Source organism: Wyeomyia smithii, chromosome 2 (assembly GCF_029784165.1).
Source record: "Wyeomyia smithii strain HCP4-BCI-WySm-NY-G18 chromosome 2, ASM2978416v1, whole genome shotgun sequence".
In the NCBI taxonomy this organism is placed as follows: domain Eukaryota; kingdom Metazoa; phylum Arthropoda; class Insecta; order Diptera; family Culicidae; genus Wyeomyia; species Wyeomyia smithii.
Genome location: NC_073695.1, coordinates 206,161,898 through 206,185,140, shown reverse-complemented (window position 1 = coordinate 206,185,140; position 23,243 = coordinate 206,161,898).

Sequence of the window (23,243 nt, the reverse complement as noted above, 5' to 3'; positions counted from 1 at the left end):
AAAATGGAAAGATAACTTAGAAAATAAAGACACAATAGTTGCTGTATTTTTGGATCTGAAACGCGCTTTTGAAACAATTTCTAGGCCCTTATTGTTGAACACAATCAAGCGCTTTGGAATTTCGAGTACTGCATTCAGATGGTTTGAAAGCTATTTGTCTGACAGAACTCAACGGACTGTTTTTAATGATTCTGTATCTGGTCCCGTGGAGAATTATCTTGGAGTTCCACAGGGAAGTGTATTAGGGCCCCTTTTGTTTATTATGTATATAAATGACATGCGGCGAGTTTTACGTTTTTGTGACATAAATCTTTTTGTCGATGACACCGTGTTGTTCATTGCAGCTAAAAATTTAGAACAAGCTGTTTCACACTTGAATGAAGACGTTACGTTCTCTAAGCAGATGGCTGAAGTATAAGCAATTGAAATTGAATATTGATAAAACTAAATTTATGATTTTCTCGCGCACCGTGGTAAATGACGATGTCTCTGTTATAATAGATGATGAGACAATTGGTCGCGTTCGGGAGATTAAATATCTTGGCGTGATTATTGATGACAACCTAAAGTTCAACGCTCACATTGACAATGTCATCAAGAAAATTGCCAAGAAGTATGGAATATTATGCCGTTTGAAAAACGAATTAACAATTAGTAGTAAAATACAGCTATACAAGTCAATCATCTCGCCCCATTTGGAATTTTGCCCTACCTTTTTGTATTTGGCCAATAACAATAACACAATTATTGAGGTTACAGCGTTTGCAGAATAGAATAATGCGTTTGATTTTAAATTGTGATAGATTAACTTCCTCTGCTTTTATGTTGGACGCTTTGCAATGGTTATCCGTGAAGCAACGCATTGTTTATTTGTCTATTGTGTTCATTTATAAAATAATTAATGGCTTGCTACCTTAATATTTGTGTGATCGAATTGAAAGAGGAAGTGATTTTCATAGATATAACACTAGAAACGCGGATGAACTAAGAACACCTTTCTTTCTAACAAGAGCTTCACAAAATTCATTGTTTTATAAAGGTATAATTTTTTTCAATTCGATGCCAAGACATGTTAAACGTGCCCAAACCAACGCTTGCGGAGTTCAAGAGACAATGTATTTCACACGTGAAAGTTTCTGTTGTACAGAACGAAATTAAAAAGCTTTTAACAATGACGAGAGTTTATATGACGAAGTTTAAACAACGGATTTATTTTGGATGAAATATCTATTTTTGAAACCTATTTATTTATTGATTGTTTAATTGAAGCCTGTAACTGACGAAGTTTTTTACGAACGGATATGATTGTGTTGTAAAATTTTATTTATATTTTATATTGGATCTTTTTTTTAACATATAATGACAAAACAACTGTTCCTTGTGGGATTTCCAATAGGATTTTTTTTCTCTTTTAACTTGTTGCATTGGTGCTGGTGAAAGATGATGGACGTGATGCACAAATGATTGTTTCAATTTTGTTGTATTGTAGGTGCTCATGTTTACGACACAAGTATCAAGTAGGTTTGCTGCCAAACGCGTTTTGTGCTGTTATCTTGTTTGATTTTTCTAGCTTTTAAGCAGATGTTTCATATGGACATTTTTATTATTGATTGGGATCATAACTGATTATGACTAGTTTGGCAAGAGTGTCAAAAATATAGGTTATATTTTGGTACACATGTATATGGTAAGATTTATATTGGACAATGATATGTCGTGTATTTCTATATATTCATTTCATCCATTTTATTTAAGCACAACATAACGAACACTTTCCATACATTGAACAAAACTAGATAAATTTTTCATATACCGCCATACAAACATCATTGCATAATATTATTATATACGGGTCGATTTCTTTGATACGGAAGTAACATCAAATAAATCGAAAGTCTGAACACAATAGCAGAATCCCAATGACTCTACTATTGTTTTCGGGCGGGGCTTGCCGACGGGAAAAGGATTTCGGAATGCGCTGCAAGTACTCAGTCATTCTGTCATGGATCTTTAGAAAATCGGTAGAGCTAACACCTTCTTGATCCCGAAACAAAGAAAATTGCAGAAATTAAATTATACTGCAGCTGTCTTTGTTTCACATTATCACTGCCAGACAGTGGGAGAGAGATAGGTTCCACACACATAATGACAAAACTACTGTGTTCGTCGCGGTGGTGATGATGGATTTTTTTTTTCCTTTATGTTGTTGTAGCTTAAAAAATAATAGAAAGTGACTACATAAGTTTGAGCCTCGCGCGCGGAAGACAGATATAAATGGATTCTTTTACAATTTAAACTCAATTGTTATTTGAATGCTTAGAGAATATATATGAAGTAGTTGTAGTTAGTCTGACTGAAGGTCATGAAAACCCTGTGCTAGCTTTGTGTAGCTCTACAGCAATTCACGTCTTTACCGATGTGAATCAAGTAAACAGTTTTTGAAGAAGTTTATATCTGGAAATGGATTCAGTTCGTTTTTTTTTGTATAACTGATTGAAATTGTGATTACATTAATAATCTATAGATAAATCATCCAGCTCAAACCTTTGTAGGGGTATGTGGCGGGACCATCATCATCATCAAAAAAAAAAAAAACAAAAAACCCGTAAGTCAATTTATAAAACCACATAGAGTAGGGAAAATAGGGAACTGTTAGGGAATTAATCGTGCCAAATTCATCAGGATTCAAAAAGTGATTTTCTTCTCCTTTCGTAAAATTGACCTCTCCTTATGGACGAGCCGACCCTGAGGGCTCGTAGAGTTTCTTGCGACTGAGTAGCGGGAGTAGCAAAAGACAAGTTATAATTACAATTAATGTTTCGGGATAAAGATTGAGGAATTTTGGCAGGTGAACGTAAGATAATCGACAGCAGCAATACAATGAACACCTGAATGGCGCAGAGGCAGAGGACCAAGACGGTAGGAGAAACGACTTCGTCAGCACAGTGGATGAGGGACACATACCGCCTCCTACGATGAGTGAAGTTAAGCATGCTATCAAGCAGCTCAAGAACAACAAATTAGCTGGAATGGAGCTGATGATCGGATTTGGGATACAGAACAGCTACCGGAGGAGTGGAAGGAGGGAGTAACAAAGCATCGTGTTTCTCAGAAAGTTTTACGTAAGAAGCACTTACCACTCCGTGGTAATATGAGCCAATCTTGAGATATAACATTTTTACGAAAAATTAATTACGAAATTCAGAACTATTTTCGTAAAAATGCTATATCTCGGTTTTGGTTCATATTACCACGTGGTGCTAAGCGTTTCTCACGTAAAATTTTCCAAGAAATACGATGAAACCATCAAATTTCAAATAAAATTAGCTGCATTTGCTGAAAAATGGAAATTTAGTTTTAAAATACAAAAATAATCTATCTGGCAACACTTCCGGTCAAAAATAATATTTTTTCTGGATTACTTGGTTTGTTTTCTTCAAAATTCACCTATCACTATTTTCCGGGTGTCTTACGTCTATAAATTGTAAAAAAATTAATTACGAAGTTTACAACTTATTTGACGTAGAATACGTCTTACGGCAACAATTACAGGGACCCAATTTCAATACAGGGATACAATTTCAAAACCGAGAGCATCGAGAGCGTCACAAAAATTGTCCAATTTGAATCGTTTTAAACCCAGTCAGTTTCCAACCGATTTCTGTCATTTTTGCAGCAATCGATTGGAAAACCATTTAAGCACCCGTCCAAATGCAGAAAATTGTAATCTGATTGTTCAAACTATTGTAATATTGAAAATTGTTGAACATTGTCGAAAGGCAAATGTCGACTTTTGATTGGTCGCTTGCTGCCTTTCCCTAAAAAGGACGACAGAGTGGAGTATCTAGTTAGCCGAGAATGCACTCTTCGGGCTATATAAGAGACTGTTTCTCCTCAAGCAAATCAGTTTACTAGCAGCAGGCAGCAGCAGCGGACATCAACACCGATGGCAGTAGGCGGAGTGGATCAGCATCGGGCAACAGCGGCGGTGGTAGTGGTTAGCTGCAGTTCTTACCTCTTTCAGTTCGGTTTCAAAAATTGTTGAACATTGTCGAAAGGCAAATGTCGACTTTTGATTGGTCGCTTGCTGCCTTTCCCTAAAAAGGACGACAGAGTGGAGTATCTAGTTAGCCGAGAATGCACTCTTCGGGCTATATAAGAGACTGTTTCTCCTCAAGCAAATCAGTTTACTAGCAGCAGGCAGCAGCAGCGGACATCAACACCGATGGCAGTAGGCGGAGTGGATCAGCATCGGGCAACAGCGGCGGTGGTAGTGGTTAGCTGCAGTTCTTACCTCTTTCAGTTCGGTTTCCCTTCGATCTGAGTTGGACTCCACCAGCGGTAATCCAATTCAGATATCTTTGGGTGAATACAACCCGAAACTGGAAGAGACTCGCACCGTCAGGTGGTTTGAGAAGCCACTATCATCAAGCGTATATATATATATATATATATATATATATATATATATATATATATATATATATATATATATATATATATATATATATATATATATATATATATATATATATATATATATATATATATATATATATATATATATATATATATAAAAATATATATATATATATATATATATATATATATATATATATATATATATATATATATATATATATATATATATATATATATATATATATATATATATATATATATATATATATATATATATATATATATATATATATATATATATATATATTTTTAGGGTGTGTGCACATAACGTGTGTGAATATCTGTAGCGTATGTCCCTAATATATAAGGTGTGTGGCTTGCTATATAGCGTGTGTGTATGTTTATGGCGTGTATGCTTATGGCGTGTATGCATGTCTGTAGCGCGTGTGTGCATGTTTATAGCGCGTGTGGCTTGCTATATAGCGTGTAGCTAGCATGTGTGGCTTTCTATAGAGCGTGTGGCTAGAGTGCGTGGTTTGCTATATAGCGTGCGTGGCTAGCTGTATAGCGTGTGTGTATGTTTAAAGCGTGTATGTGCATGTCTATAGCTTGTGTGGCTCGCTATATAGCGTGTGTGGCTTGCTATATAACGTGCAGCTAGCGTGCGTGGCTTGCTATATGTGCTATATAGTTTACAGCATGTGTGGCTTGCTATATAGCGGGTGTGGCTAGCAGTATAGCGTTTGAAATTTTCATATATACATAATTGCTAATAAATCACCTCATGTAGAATTCAATTATCACTGTAAATCATCCAAAACTAAATAAAAAATTTGCCATGTTGAAAAAACATTCATTTGTCAATAAATGGCATTGACAAACACAATTAACCTCAAAGTTTATCTGAAGAATTTCTGAGCTAGTGAGCCTGAATCACATAATTTTTCGCTCAAGTCTCACTAATTGCAACAATCAGTAAAATCATCTACGCTCTCGTAAAATGCAGAGAATTGTTATTTGAACTGTTATATTATAGATGGAGAATGCACTATTTGCCCTTGTATATAACCTCTTCGTAGCCACTGCCTATATTAAGATAGCTTAGTGCAACTTGATACCAAAGACAGCCACAAAACAATTCAATTTCCTTCTTGTTTTGGATACGGCAGCAAGTGAAACCGTGGTGCCGGCTTCAGAGGTAAACGTCATCTGGAGCAAAGAGACTATTAAATTATTATTATTAAATTATTACTTATTAAATTATAAGAGACTATTAAATTATTATTATAATAATTATAATTAAGACTATTAAATTATTAAATTATTATATTAAGCAAAGAGACTATTAAATTAAGACTATTAAATTATATTATTATTTAGACTATTAAATTATTTGTTTCTTATGTGAAATTTTCCAAGGAACACGATGAAAATATCAAAATTAAAATAAAAATGGCTGCACTTGCCGAAAAATGTAAATTTAGTTTTCAAATACAAACATAATTTATCTGGCAACACTTTCGGTCAAAACTCATATTTTTTCTGGATTCCTTGGTTTATTTTCTTCAAAAATCATCTGTCAGTATGTTTCGGACATCTTACGTCTATGAATTGTAAGAAAAAGAAAAAAGAGATTTTGAACAAAAAATGCGTGACTTTGCAAAAAACAGGGGTGTCCCACAGTGCGGGGGGTATTCTGATAGACACTAAATTTGAGATTTTTCCTAAGTGACAGTAGATGAATAATTTTCCCAACTTCGCGCAAAATCTGTGATGGAAACCCAATTTAATATAGTTTTTTCACATAATCTCGAACTTCAGCGTATTTTGATTTACTTTTTTTCCTTTGATGAACAAACAGATGGTGACTTTCCGTTACATCATGGCGTTACATCACATTCGTTTTAGGCGCCGATCTCGATGGAAAGAACTTTAAGAAAATTAATTCCACTTAATCTGTCATCATTAATGAACATTTAGAGCAGATGATCCGTGCCATTAATTTCAATTAGGCTAAAATCACGCATCAGCAAGCGCTTCACCTGACGTTTGTCTTTCAAGTTTCGGCTTTTGTTCGGCGATGTTTCCGAACTACAGTCTAAATACCAGCCAGTGCCTTCAGTTCGAAGCCGGGAAAACAACCTGCTTTGGATAAATCACGTACAAACAAAGAGGAAAAGGTTTCATTCAGATAAATAGAAGCTCACATCAACCCCCGGTACAACAGCTCTGGCAAATTAGGCGTTCATGCAATGGACTTTCTTCTGCTTGGAAGGAAAACTTTTCGGCTGCTTGTGTTGTTTGAGAGGGGCAAGGAGGGGTAAAGCAGCTTTCTCCTCAGGGACAGGATATATATTAATGTACTGCATGTCTGCCATCGGAGCTCAAAATAATTGATATAAATTGGAGTTCTACAAAGAGTTGTGAATGTTGATTGATTCTCGAGGGAATTTGCAGACAGACACACGCCTCACAGTGGGGTTGCGGATTTCGGGAATGGAAAGCGACGCCGTACTGTTGTCAATAAAGGCTAAAGGTTGTATTGTACTAATGGAGCATTATCCTGAAGACTGACGGTCTCCGGTTTCGGGAACCGATAAGATTTTAGCTTGAATAATACGACAGGTTAATGAGTTTTGCCTCAAAATTCGTTTTGTCAATCGATGAGTGGGCAGCACGGTCAACAATCAGTACGCGGTTCCTGTTTGCTGTAGTTTTATTTTGCAAATTATGAGTGTTATTCACAAAAAGAAATAGCAAAAATAGTACGTTATAGTAGAACTATGTGTGCCGTGTACGAATGTGATGGACGGACCTCGTCTAAGTGGATTATATGGTTAAATTTTATCAAACAAACAATCAAACTTAGGGCCTATTTGTGTGCGGTTTGGAACTATAAGTGTGAAAAAGATAGCACAAGTGTGTTTTTTGTGGAAAGGCGGGTGAAAAACGCTATAGCTTGCATAAATACAAGCAACATGACCAAGAGAGTGATAAAGGAGAGAGAGAGCGAGACAGACAAAACCAGCTAAGTATCCTATGCCTTTCTTTTGCATTATCTGCGTTTTTTGATTTGCTGCGACGGCTGACGAAAAAAAAAACTGTCAGCCGACATAACACTGATGCACAGGTTGATTGCTATGACGGTGTTTTGGTAGTGGTGTTCATGTTCACTACGCCACTAGTTATTACTGCGTTGGGACTCGTGTGTGGGATGACGATTAGTTTTATATGTTCATTTGAATGTTTTATTGACGTGAAACTTATTTTTAATAAGATCTCTCAGAAACCCATTATAGGGAATGGGCATAATTTTATTGTGCCTGCGCGACACTGTTCGTGTTTTGTGAATTTTCTAGCTTTTGAAATTTTTACTCTCCGGTTAGTTTTTAATAATTATGCAAAATTTTCGTCACGAAACACACCCGGAACGATAAAATGAATAATGATTGCTTTGGCATTTGCAAATAGATTACGAAAGTTGTATTGTATTGTATTGCGTTTCCTACGCATTTTATCTAACTATCGGGCTTTGAATGCATGCATGTTGCCAAATTTTCAATTTAATAGGAATATTTTTTTTGCGCCAAAGAAAACGACGTCACTTCCGATACGTTGTTACCATCCCTGTCCTTGATAGTAATATTTCGGACCCCGACAAACACAAATTGTCTACATGAAAAAAATGTTCATTGGATTTTCTACTCACCAATTTACGCGAAATAAACGGATTTATATAAACTTCGGCCATTATTCGTGTCTATGGCGCGCTTAGCATTTACGATAACACTGAATTCGTCGAGCTTGATAGCTTCGGTACGGCGAGGAAAATTTGTTAGATCGTACGCTAGCTAATTTTGTTTTTTTTTCTTAATTTAGTTTATCTTGCATTCATGACTACACTTGTTTTTTTCCTTAGTCATTCGTTACTTTTTAGATAACATTCTGTAAATTAATAAACCAGAACCAGTTTAACCATAATTCAGATTACTGAAAAATACGTTAAGACCAGAGCAGTTCATATTTGTCGAGTGTGTGTACCCGTGCGATCGTATAGCTTTTTACAGTCGATACTTTCCAAGAGGTCGTATTATCTAAGGATAGCTCAACAACGCGCAACAGATATCTGTATAAAGATGGTCATTTTACGTGGATGTAATATGAGTGACGAGGCGTCAGCGTGGATAGAATTTTGGTAAGATTGTGTAGTCGACTGGAATAAATAAATAAATGATATCTCTCGGAAGTAGTATAATGACCTCGCGCGGAGATGTCCGAATATTTGAGTTTGTTCAAAATTGGTAATATGTCCCGTATACTCGCGCGTGCTTTATTTTTGCGGTGATACATTAGCAAACAGAATAAGTTAGGATCGCATTGCGACTTTCGTGGCGGATATAACGGACCCATAGGCGCTCGAACTCAGCGCGCCGTTTACCAAAACGGACCCTGCTGCAAGCCCTTCCCTTATCCACAACATCCCAGTGATTTTTCATGGAAGTGGTGTTCTCGGCTTCCAACAAAGCGAAAATCACGTCAACATATTCCCATACACAATCCTTCATTGACCTGCATTCGGATGCGGCCGGCGCACAGTGTGTCCAAACCGAGAAACGGACGGCAAAACTATTTTTTCAAGTTTTATGTTATCTATATATTCTAGAAAGTTGCTTCGTTTACTGCTGCCCTTCATATGCTTTAATGGAATTAGTTACAAATTTCGCCGTATAGAGGGCGCCATACCTAACTTTTGAACGTGACTTGCTAGACGAATAGTTTCTTCTGCAAAGTTGTGTAAAATTTGATTACAAAACTGTTTGCTGAATACATCAAACCCCTAGAAATTGAGATTTCAGAGCTACAAGACGTTTTCTAAAAAGGCTTTTTGAAAGCAGTTTTTCATCCATATGTTCAACTCTAAGGCCTAAAACATGACTGTACATAATTGAGAGTGACGTGGTAAATCAAGATGAAAAATTTCTAGTGATATATTGGTTAGGGGCCATCCACATACCACGTGGACAGATTTTTTACCGATTTTGACCCCCCCTCCCCCTCCGTGGACAACTGCCCATATAAATTCTAAAAAAATTGTATGGACCGTGGACATTAGCCAACCCCCCCCCCCCCCAAAGCTGTCCACGTGGTATGTGGATGGCCCCTTATTATATACAGTATTCAGGAATAAAACCTGGAAAAAGTGTTTTCAAAGGCTTTTTTTATTTGAGTTGAAACTCGAAAAGGCGCAAACGAATCCAAGCTTCTATGAAGTCATTCGATAGAGTACCTTTCTGACTAACAGAAAAACACAAAACTACAGTGGGTTATTTGTAGTTTTGAATATATGGCCAACTAAAGTTACCGTTTTTTACATGCATTTGAACGCTCTTTATAGCACAAAGGCCGGCGCGTACACTACGTTTCTGTTTCTATGCTCAACGAACAGACATCACAATGGGGCTAAATCTAAAAACGAACGTAAATGGGAAATTTTGAAGTCCAATGTTATTAGTATCTTTTAGAAAGTTGATTCGTTTACTGTTGTCCTTTATATGCTTCAATGCAACCCTCTTCAATTTCCACCATATAGGGGGCGCCACACCTAACTTTTGAACATGATTTGATAGACGAATAGTTTCTTCTGCAAAGTTGTGCAGAATTTTATTACAAAACTGTTTGCTGAGTAACTTAAACCTCTACGAATTAAGATTTCAGAGATACAGCACCTTTTACAAAAAAAAAATATTTTAAAAACAAATCTCAATATTTAGAGGTTCAAAGTATTCAGCAAACAGTTTTGTAATAAAATTCTGCACAACTTTGCAGAAGAAACTATTCGTCTATCAAGTCACGTTCAAAAGTTAGGTGTGGCGCCCCCTATATGGTGAAAATTGAAGAGGGTTGCATTGAAGCATATGAAGGACAACTGTAAACGAAACAACTTTATAGAAGATACTGATAACATTGGACTTTAAAATTCCCTATTTCCGTCCGTTTCTAGATTTAGCCCCGCTGTGGTGTCTGTTTGTTGGGCATAGAAACGGAAACGTAGTGTACGCGCCGGCCTTTGTGCTATAAAGAGCGCACAAATGCATGTAAAAATCGGTAACTTCAGTTGGCCATATATTCAAAACTACAAATAACCCACTGTAGTTTTGTGTTTTTATGTTAGTCAGAAAGGTACTTTATCGAATGGCTTCATAGAAGCGTGGATTTGTTTGCGCCTTTTCGAATTTCAACTCAAATAAAAAAGCCTTTAAAAACACTTTTTTCCAGGTTTTATTCCTGAATACTGTATATAATAACCAATATATCACTAGAAATTTTTCATCTTGATTTACCACGTCACTCTCAATTATAAACAGTCATATTTTAGGCCTTAGAGTTGAACATATGGATGAAAAACTGCTTTCAAAAAGCCTTTTTAGAAAACGTCTTGTAGCTCTGAAATCTCAATTTCTAGGGGTTTGATGTATTCAGCAAACAGTTTTGTAATCAAATTTTACACAACTTTGCAGAAGAAACTATTCGTCTAGCAAGTCACGTTCAAAAGTTAGGTATGGCGCCCTCTATACGGCGAAATTTGTAACTAATTCCATTGAAGCATATGAAGGACAGCAGTAAACGAAGCAACTTTCTAGAAGATATGGATAACATAGGACTTGAAAAAATATTTTTGCCGTCCGTTTCTCGATTTGGACACACTGTGCGGCGCTGGTATTGCCCAATATAAAGATTGAGGTCATCAGTTTTTACACATTGAGGATGCATGTTAGTCCCAGGCATCATCTGTTGGTTCTCTGTGTAATTACAGCTGATCTGGCAATAACGGAGTAGCAACCGCGGGCGGTCAATCATGCTCATGCTCATGGTCAAAATTCGTTTTGTTTATCGATGCGTGAACGGTATAATTCATTTGTCAATTGATAAAAGATTATCGCTTATCAGAGTCATTAGAAATTCAAATGAATGTTTTAATAGGTCAGTTAAAAACAGTTTTGGTTACATTTTACGAAGTACACAAAAGATCAAAATACCTGTGGAAATGTTGCTTCAACTTAGAAACAAATTTACACAAAGTTTCATTAAAATCTGAAAGAATCGTGTTACCCTTCTTAATGATTTCTCCCAGAATTGGTTTGTACCTTTGATGTGTATCTCAATTTTTGTTCTGTATACGCCATACCCAATCAAAACACTCTAGTTATTAAATCACTTCAAGTCTTAAAACAAGTGCAACTATGTTTGCTTTTTCCTTCAACAGAATCTAGAGCTAAAATAAGCTTCCATTCCTACTGGTAGCTTCTTCAGTCTTCACAGCAGAAATTTATTTTCAGATATTCTACATTCCATCGATTGCTTTGATTGTTCGTCCAAACGACCGCCCCCTCGTAGTTGACCGCGGGCTCGGTGATCAGTTTTGAAAATTAAAATTAAAAGCCAACATCTCTCGTTCTCTCTGTGATTGGTGATGCTCGGTGGCCACGGGCTTCGTGACCTGAAATCAATTTAAAATGCCCCTTGGACGCAGTGTGGCGGAAGCAGCAGCAGCACCAGCGTCGACCATCATAATAATTCAACACTCAAATATGTGAAAGCAATTATGAGTATTTCGGGATACGAGCGCGCTCACGTTAGCTATCCTGCCTACCCATTTACAGAAAGATATATGTATAATCGATTAAAATTAATCTGCCTCGCCTAGTTATCCGTATCGATTCGTGGTTGATGCGGAGGGCATTCTCTGGTAGAAATGTTTGATTGATGGCTGTGCGATTTCCTAGGAATCTATCATTCTGAAATCAATTATCGAGAGTTGTAGCCTTTCGTGCCCTTTTAGGGTAACAGAAAAGAGATCGAGAAAAAAAAGATCTATTCCCAAGGAACCGATTATTAATATAAAACTTAATCCTTTAATGGGATTAGCTTTCGTTTCGATTTTATCTATTGGTGTAGGAATATAGAAAGGGTGACAACTTCTCGCGTTCAGGGGTACCCTTTTGTATGGTTGAAAACCCAACTTATGGGAGAAAACTTGATTCAATTGTTTTTCAATCATCATCGGGTACCGTTAGCAGCGGAGGAGCGAACAAAAACACTAACTATTCGTACTAGTTGCGAGTACGTTACCTGTTGAATCAGTTAAAAACAAAACGAGTTTATTCCGACCTGGTGCCTGGGTAAAATGGATTTCCAAACACGTATCGTTATTCAGCCATATCAAAAACTGAAAATCCATTAGTTTACATCTTAATTGAATAATCGATTCATTCGATTATTTATGAGATGGACATCTACAAATTGAATTAATTTGCTTTCTATGGCTTTATACAGCAGTTTTTCATTTTCTTCGCTCTGCCTTGGCCGCCGCGCTCTTGTTCAACGATTTGGACCACAATGTGAGAAGGTAGGTCCCCTGTTTGTGGCCATTAACGACTTGGAAGTTCGAACCACATTCACTGGACACCGCTGTTGTTGTTCTGTCGATCACGGAATCCAGTTCAAACGACGGTGTTCTGTATTCTCTCTTCTTCGCGTCAGATTTATACGATTCATGCCAAACGACGAGAGATCGCGTCCTCCTTTCGGTAATCCCCAAAGATAAATAACCCAGAGAATGATTGGAGCGAGTAAAACGCAGAAAAGTATACCATTTCTCCTGCTGTCTAAACGAAGCCGACGCCGTTATTGGGATTTAAAGTAAAGTTTCTGTTTTATGGTGGCTCGATGTAGTCTGCCCAATGGTTGACTTATTTTACGGGGAAAGGAGTTGTTCTACTCGGTTCGTGAATTTCTGACTGTGAAAAAAAAATAATAAAAGTTGGGAAAAGTCAGTAAACCGAACGAGCTACGGGTCCCTTTTGCCTGTTGTCTGTCGACCATTCCGAAGGGTTTATCAATAATTTATAGATTTTTTTTTGGCACCCTCGTTGTTTCTCTCACGTTTATTGTGTGTTCAAGGGATCGTCACTAATCCTAATAACTCTTTTTCGGTGCTTTCCGTTCAATTGAGGGGAGGAAATTAAAACTTTACAATCGGTGCTTACTGCCCTGGAAGTTGACTTGAGGGAAGTGTAGAATAATATAAATTAATATAGCATATTAGAAAGCATTGAGAGTTTGATTTTTTAGAATATTAAAAAAATATAGTTCTGGAAGTATTTCGTTCACTTATATAAACGCGAAATTTTTTTTTTTCAGAACCGCTGACAACGCTTACGAAACGAAGCGCAAGCCTATCGTGGTTGTTGAATAAGCGCCAAAAATTTCTCCAGCGTTCCAAGAATTTCATTCCTCAAATCAACAAATACTCACGTTATCAAGATGAACGATGTTGTCTTATTTAATTCTGATCAAATTAAACTTATTATAATGAATCTTACTCTGAAAATAATTTCGAAGCCTCTATATAGACACATTAATATAGAAAAAGAAGATTTGTCAAACAATTATTGAAATATAATAGTTTACAAGTGAAAATAAAAACTCCTCTTAGTAACAAGTGAAAATTCTTCTATTAATTCTTTGGAAAAAAATTACTGACATTATGCTGGTCACGATTCCTTAGTGAACACAAAAAAAACTAAAAGATAAAAGTTTAGTTTACTTGCGTTGCAAATATATTTAATTCTTGTTGAATAATTCATGCTTCTTAGCAGGGATTCTGATTATCGTCTCACTGCATTCAAACTCATTTGTCATTTCCGAATCACACCAAAGCAGAGCAAATATGGATAGAAGTTTAATTATTATAATCAGTTGCGATTCGTTCGCATCATGATTTGAGATTTGAGCTTCGAAGATAATTGAATATTCGCTATGTGAACCGTTCACAGGAAACCAACGAGTGAAGCTTTAACATTTTTTTAATTCGCTCGCAGAAACTTGTTTTAGTGTAATAATAGAGCGCCAAGGTGTCAAATAAATGTTGTGTGAAAAAAAAAGAGCGCCAAGGTACATAGCGCTTTTAAATATGATCAAAATAATGGATCATGTACCAATTTGAATATTTTCTTTAAATATATATTTAAATATATAATATTTGATTCGACTGAATCTTTGCACAAGTGTTTTAACGTATGCATTAAATAAAGTAGACATTTTTCAAAGTGAGCTGAATCAAAAACCACAATACATATATTCGAACAGTTTTTTTTATTTGCATTGAGAATACGTATTGTTCCTTACAAAAATAAATTTACACCTTTTCTGGCTGCTTTGCGGCTGTTAGCTGGAACATTAGCCATAGAACTCGAAAAAAGACTTGTTGGGATATTTTTTAGTACACTCTTCGTCCTCTTGATCAGTTCATCAGTATTTTTGGCCACAGAATTGTCTGCATTAGATTCTTCTTTTCAGGTTAGCCCAGAATTTTTCGATTGGACGTAGTTGCGGAATGTTGGGAGGGTTGGAATCCTTGGGTACCACAGGTATCGTTAAACGTTTTATTTCCTCTAATGACTTCTTTGCGTAATGTGATGATGCAAGCTCAGGCCAAAACACAATATCATCATTTCCGTGGAACTTCTTTATAAACTTGGAGACTTCAGGTAAGCATTGGGTGCTGTAAACCTCCGCAATAACTGCCAGACCAGAAGGGAAAAGTATTGGATTTGACATTCCTTTTTCAATTATGGTTATCCACAAGAGAACTTTCTTGTGAAACTTTGCATGCGAAATATATTTCACTTTGTCGTCTACAGGTTTATGCGGAGCTCCTTGCCAATCGTTGCCATCCAGAGTCAAATAAGTTTCATCATCCATCAACACCTTAACGTGTCGTTTGGCTGGGAAAATTTCTGCAGCCATCTTTTTTATGCGCCGTTTTTGGGTTTCAGCTTGTTGTTCTGACACTTCAGGTTTAGATTTACGCTTCCTCATGACAATGTCCATGTTCCGCAAATATTTTTTTACCGTTTGACCGGTTGTTCCAAATTTTCTAGCTAACGACCGGTATGACTTTGCCACTTTGCCTCCGGATATCCTTCTCAGCTTCTGTTGTACTTTGGTGTCTGTCAGCACCGTATGACGGCCCACTCCTGGCTTTCTTTCGATGGATTTTCCTTTGTCCAGCAACGCAATAATCTTATAAATACCCAATCTTGAATATCCCTCCGAAACAAAACGATTCACTATGAACGACTTCTTTGAATTAGGGTGTAATGATTTGAACGAACAAACCATCGCACGGAGATTCCGCACACTCTTCGCCATAGCTAAGAAAATACTGAGCAAATCACGTTTAAACACGTTTTATGAACAGTGAACATATATCAGATAGGGATGGCATGTTTAAATTCGCCACTAGTTAACGCCACTGGCTCTCAAAAATCAATAAAAAATGTCTATTTTATTTAATGCATACGTTAGTGATGTCATTTTGTGCTGTTTGTGTTTTTTTAATCACGACTAATTTCTAGAAAGAGTTTGTGTAATAAAGGTTTGATGATTAGAAATATGTTTAGAGCTAGAACGGTTTGCTTGACTGATGTGTTATATTACGTAAAGTTCTTGATAATGATTTTTTCCTTTGGAAATATTACACACAGTAAAAACAATATTTAGAAAATAACACTAAAATATTGAAATTTTGTAGAAAAAGAAAAAAATTGAAACCAAAAAGGTATGATTGATTGGTATAATGTTTTCGGCAAAGTTGTACATAGAATATACACCGAAAAACACAAATATTTTTTTAAGAAACAACATAAAAGTATTTATAATAATTAAATAACTCAAAACACCCACTTTTCAAATATATGATTTATTTCTATTTTCTTGCTATCCCATTGCACAATGGTTAAGAAACCAAATTTAGGGGGATATTTGGGACTGGAGCTCTATAAAATTTCTTCCACACATTTCTTTTTGGATCTACTTAAAGGTAATTACACCACCAGAAAAAATACCAAAAAAATAAATCTGGGTGTATAAAATTATTAGAATTTTTGTCATGTTTTCAAATTAAATTTACTCAAATTTAAAAAATAACATATTTTTAGAAATTTCTTTATCTATACAGTCAAGTATGTCCTTCAAATAAGACCAAGAGATATTTTTGATGTTTGCCCCAAAAAGAATGACAAACAAATGAAAAACGCATATTTTTTTTATGAAAAACATAATGACTTTGAGTAGAATTGAGATATTTACGATATCCGCATTGCAAATTGTTTCTCTTAAAAAGCTCTAAAAGTCGTTCAAAGACAATTTGAAGGTGAAACTTGAAAAAAAAAAGTTAGTTTTTTTTTTCAATATAAATCGGGTCTTTTCAAAAATAGAATAAAACTTTTGTTACAAAGTTACTTAAAATTAATAGTGCTATACCATTGTCGAACAAGTTTTTCTTCTATCTACAAAGATAGAAAAGTTACACGCAAAAGTTGAAGTCTTGTACAATCATTCGCACAAATGTTGCACAGAAATCGCACAATAAATGTGTGAAACGCATAACGCAACAGTTGTACTGCGAATACATTGACATAGAATGAAATCAGAATATGTATCATATACCGACACTTTATTTCTCACGTCGAGTGTATTAGTGACTGCTACTCATGGAGCAGTGCAAGCAGCAAACAACAACTTGTGAACTCACTAGATTTAAATAGCTATAATACTCGATCGATTTATCTCGATGGATTTGGTCATTAAAAAGTACCATTGAATGATTTGCAAAAAAAAACGAAACAAAATTCTGTTCACAACATTTTGTAATCAACGCTAGCTTCACCGCAAAACTAGCAAAACTTTCCATTCCACAATGCCACAAAAGCGTTGCCGATTTTTTATCGCAACACTTGTAAATTGTGAATAATTATTATTTGTCATCCTGTACATGCGTTTTTTTTTCAAGCAACGGAGAAATTTCTCTCTCGCTCGTATGATTTCCATGTACGTGCGACGAGACTAGACACATCACATACAATTTGCAGGGTGCTCTTCCGCTTCTCTTTCGGTTCGGATTGCGACGCGCAAGGCGATGTCACGTCGCTTTACGAAATGAGCGAGACACCAGTGCAGTACATACTTGATACCAGTGTTGTTAGTCTCACTCATGCTGTCGGTGCGTGCTTGCTGCTACTCAGGGTAATGCATGAAGAAGAAAGAGTATCTTGAAAGCGTGTGTGCATAATACTGGAGAAATGTAGCATATGTCTTGTTCTCAAGCAGAAAGAAGGAGAAAGGTTTTGATTCTCGCTCGGTTTGCAATGCTGCTTGATACCAGTTGAAATTATTTAAGTGCAGTAGTTTGGGGCTGCCAATACATTGAAAAAACGCAAAAGCATTAATTGCGTTATGCCCAACACGCAATCATTGTACTGGTTTCAAATCACATCAACAATTGCGCTAAAAACGAACAATTTTGTATTGGTTTTACACCATCTAACTTTTGCGTGTAGATACTTGATTGCATCGAAAATTTTGGTCACCCTAATTTTTGATAATTTTTCAATAAGCGCTTTGTCATATGTAACAACTTTGTGAAAGAAGGTTTCTCTCTAAAATATTGCTATAGAGTTCTAGACCCAAATTTCCCCCTAAATTTGGTTTCTGGACCATTGTGCATTTTATGAAACTTCGTCGCGTCTATTCGCTACGAATCGAACCGCCAACGAATCGTTCGGTTTCGAAGCGATCTCTGAAGAATAGTTGATGAGCGATTTCAAACGTAAAGACAAAATAACTCCGAATTGTTTATTGTGCTTTCATTTCCTTCGATTAAATCACAAGAATCACTGTCGTACATAGGAGCAAATCAACTAAAAAACCTGATCTAAAGTCAAAAAAGCAAAAGTTTATTAACCATGCTCTGCATAGTCTTATTTTGAAGTTAATACCTAATGAATCTTTTGACAGCTCATGAGCATCTGGAGGTATTGTTTATCTTTGTTACAGCTGGTTGAAATCGATGAAATTTTAGTTTTCTGTTGTTGCATTCGATGCTCCCGTACCGTTCACTGCTTTTTTCAAAACTATCAAGTGCAACGTAGTGATTTATCACCAAACCAACTATGGGCAATGTCAAAGAAGGTTAGTTTAATCAATCTGTGATCTTAAAAGACTTATAAACAGTTTCGATATTGCCAGGAGACATTTTATAAAAACACAAAAATGCTGTAAATGAGATTTTTACATGTCATATTATATGAAGTAAGTTAAGTATCAATGAGTTTCAATGTAAACAGTCAATTGCAAATGAAAGCTTGTAAGTTTCTGGTCATCCCAGCGTACTTGGCTAGCTTTCCTGGTAACAGCAATCGTACGGAAGGTTAAAATTGGCTGTTCTGCCGCTTGTCCGTGGCCCGTTTGTGTCCTCGATGCCATCTTAATGACGAGTTTGATCACGGTTGGACAGTTGACAGAACTAATGCACTTCGCGCGCAACGTTCGTCTTTATAACTACAAAGACAACACCCAGCGCAGCCTAACCTTTTTTTTTTTTACTTTCTTCCATAATACCGTATGTATTCGAATGTATTTAGGACAATCGCATGGGTATTTCTTCATCACATCATCATTCATTCATACACTGACTTTCGTGCGTTTCGGGTGTAGCTTTCAAAATCAGTTCCAGTTCATATTTATTCTTCGTGCTCTACCACCCACAGGGGTAAACGTGGAAGTAGACGAGCATCCAGCCCTAAGACTGCTTACGCCACGGTCAGTACCCGTAAATTAAGCGCATTGGTACTGGAGTATCTATCGATCTGGTGGCTGCAATGTACCTTCTTGAGGAAGTGTTGGAATTGGTTAGGAACGCTGCTAGAAATAATAGAACGAGAATCACCCTGCAAGTGGCAATTCGCAATGACGAGAAACTAAACGAGCTTCTATCCGGCGTTACTAATTATCCAGAGAAATGTTCTTCCGAATATCCAAGCAGTTCTGCTTAGGAAGGAAATAGAAAAAAAAAGATTATTCGAATGATTCTCAGCTTTTTTATTCAATTTTATTTATTATGTTTTTAACAGAAAGACAAAATTATTATTTACAACCTTGCACAAGGCGTTACACCAATCAAACTATTTCGACTCTAAAGATATTTGTAATCATTAATCATTTTGCTACATAGCATTTATATATAGCTTTTCAAAAATGAGACGTGGTTAAAAAAAACAGTGGCCCATCTTTTGTCCATAGATCTATGCAAGGTTTTAACCAAATTTAAAACGGTCGAATAAAATGGTTGCCCGTTTTTTAGGGAATTGCTCAACAGCGCTTGGCTTTACATACAATACATGTGTACGGTACTGTTGCCTGTATCAGTATGTTTTCCTTCAAGACATCAGATTTTATTTTGTTCTAACAGCAGGTTGACACGTTGTTTGAGAATGTAGGCTGTCACGGAGTTTTCGAAAAACCTTTACGAAAAGCAGAGTAATTTAAAGCAGCTGTTGGCATAGGCTCAACGAGTTTCAAAATTCAATATTTGTTACCCTGATTTTATAACTGCACAATTTAAAAAGTTATTGGTACTTTTTTCGTGATTCTACAGTGCTCCAATGACCACCATCCATCTTTTATGCCACACCTCTAAGAGGTTATTTGATCAAGAAATATTTCCTCTAACTGCTTCATAATTTCGTTTCTGCCAAAAAGGCTAGTTTCTTCAATGTCTGAAATGTGAATTCAAATATGTGAAGATAGCCTCGTAAATAATTTGAAGAGTAGGTTTCAGAGTTCTCAATTCTGCTATGCTGTGAGAACAATAGTGTGAAAAACTTTTCAATTCTCAAACAAACGTCTTGTAAATGTTTTTGGAATGAGCTGATTTCATTCCTAGTGAGGTCAAGTGCTTCATTATGTTTTGTGTAAAGTGGAAATAGCATCCAAAGCATTGACTTATCGGAAACATTTCTCGCAATACATAAAGTACAACTTTCTCAAAATCTGATAAAATATATATACTTATTTTTTATATTACGTGAGACTACGTCTTTATTTTCTACATTGGGTACATTCTGTGAAATTGGAAACGAAACTGGCAAATGTTTCGTCAGATTTCAGACGAAAATATCAGCATAACTACATGGTACATTACAATAACCAATAAGTTTTTTGATAAATAAAATATTGGACAATTTTGTAATACGGTAATTGTCATTATTATTTCATTTCAGCGGTAGAAATTGACAAAAAGTTTCAAGAAAATATTTACGAGATCAATGAAATAATCACAAGCGAACATGCCTAGCACAGATGACATAAATAGACACCAACCATTTACTGTGACCTTCTCAATACCAGTATTAAAAAAAATTAAAGAATATCCCCGTCCCAACAAGTCAATGTATGATTGATGTCTCGAAGGTAAGGTTTTTCGAAAGTTTGAAACAGACCTCATTCTTAAACAATTTGTTAGCCTGCTGTCAGAACCTAATAAAAACTGATTTAAGGAATAAAGATTTTTTTTTTAGAAAACTTATCCTATTTTTTTCTTAAACCAAATCTGTCTCAAATCCTGCCTTAAGTAATTTCGATTTTCACGAATTTGTCGTTCGTGATTCCGCCTTTTCTGCCTTCGCTCTTGCGATAGTCTTTGTGCTGGGCGTGCTCGCCCGTGGTTGGATTATTGTTCGTAGAAATTTGATTTTAATCTTTTTATCAATTTTTACTGCTGAGCAATAAATAATCCTCTAGTGCCCAAGTTAATTTTCAGACAGACTTCGAAAAAAACATTATAAATCTTTATGAACATTTTTCAAGTATTGATTGAAGCTTTTTAGAGGTGGAACTGAAGACCGTCTATAGGCAGCACCGGGCACTAAAGGGTTAAACTATGATAACTAGAATATTACAAAATCGTTCAACATTTCATCTATTCAACAACATATTGGTGCTTATTACGGGAGTCACTTCTCGGTGAAATCAGAGTGAAGTAAATACAGCCCTTTTACGGAAAACGTCGCAAAATAACATCTGCCGTGAAATCTGGGTTATTATGAGTGACATATCAAAGAAGTGAAAACGGAAAAAGTGACGTTTCGCGTGGAAATATTTCACGACCATTTTGAACGGTGAAATGATTTTACGAAGATGGGGAAGGTTTAAAAATCGATGGATTTGTGATCTAATGATGATTTACAGAGAATTAGGAAGCTCACTTAAAATCTTTTAAGGGGTGATAGAGGGCCTTATTTGATAAAAAAACCTTTCTACGCATATGGCCAAAATTTAACTACCGCCGAGTAACTCACGTTTTTCAGTTTTCGGTTATGTTTGTCTTTAACGAGGTCTAGCACAAGAAGTATGATAGCTAGCCCAACTCTGTTGGTTACCTTAGAAATCTGAGAAAACTTCGTAATCAATAGTGTCTTAAAAACTTCGAATCAGAGAGAATTAGAAGCACTTAGAAAAGAACAAATGTGAAAAAAAGTGTATTTCTAGAACTACACTGCAATTTTCTCTCTGAAATGTTTGATAAACATGGGTTTTGTTGTTTACCAAATTAAACATAGTAGTCTTTGTTCTTTGACACCAAGCATCTAACTCTTTTAGTTTAGCTTCTATTTTACTTTAAAAGCAATAAGCTGTGCCTTCATTTAGTGTAGTAAGATCCACAATTTTCTGCTCCACTGTGTTTCAATCATTGCTCTGGTATGCAGCGCATGATGTGTACAAGGCGTTAACGACGCGTCTACGTAGAACACAACTGAAAAAAAAAAAACAAAACAAAATCTCACCTTTCTTAGATAACGCATCATCCGATTTTGGTGTTAACAAGTGCGAACGGAAGCTCCAGAACTCTTCTAAAAACAAACTAAGCAAATTTTTTTATTGGTTGCTTGAATTTTAGAATATTAAACCAAAAAAAGTCATCTAAATGCCATAGTTTTTGTAGAACTAAAATACATTTTTAGTTATTCAAATGAAAGTGAAGTCTTCAATAAAGTTGTCCCATTTAGAAAAGCTTTGCTGAACACTCCTTCGGTTTTATCTTTTCAAAATCGACAGCATTCAGATATGCTTAAACTTATAAAAATAAAAAAAAAATACCAATTAACTTCCTCTGATGGGATTTCAGAGGCCTACTATGCTGTAGACATTTTTAAATTCTTGAGAAATACATCTACATGAAATATTTTAGGCATACTTTCAACTTTTCAATATGGTTTATGACGTTTCCGATGGAACTTTTACAAACTAAAATATCTTCCAAAGCTGCAAAAAAATGGCAAAAATAACAGACTACACTTTAAGGATGGAGGTTAGTACTAGCTTTCCTAGGTGGTTTCATTAGTGATGGGAAATATCGCCCAAAACGGACATCGATAACAATCGATAATTGCGGGGGCTTTTATCGATATTATCGATAAGTATCGATAATTTGACAGTTAACGTTTGCGGTAAAAAAAGAATTTTTCAGATGGTGATGAAAAAAACTATTTCAGATGGTAATGAAAAAAAAAAAAAAAAACTATGACAGATAATTGAGTTGGATAAATTTATTTCACATGGAAGGTTATCATGTTAGCTTCCTCACAAAAAAATATTACGACCTTGCGTGCAGCCTTCCGGCAGTTAACCGGAACATTCGCCATGGCGGACGAAAACATGCGTGTAGCCATGTTTTTAAGCTCTTTCTTCGTTTTTCTATAAATTTCTCCTCCGTTTTCGCGACAAAATGGTTGGAATAAATCTTGTGCTTCAAGTTTGTCCAGATATTCTCGATGGGAAGCAGGTGGGGAACATTGTGCGGATTCGCCGACTTCGGCACCACATCGATATTTAGCCGCTCCATCTCCTCCAACGATCGCTTCGAGTAGTTGGCCGACGTCAAATCTGGCCAGAACACCGTGTCTTCGCGCTTATGGTAT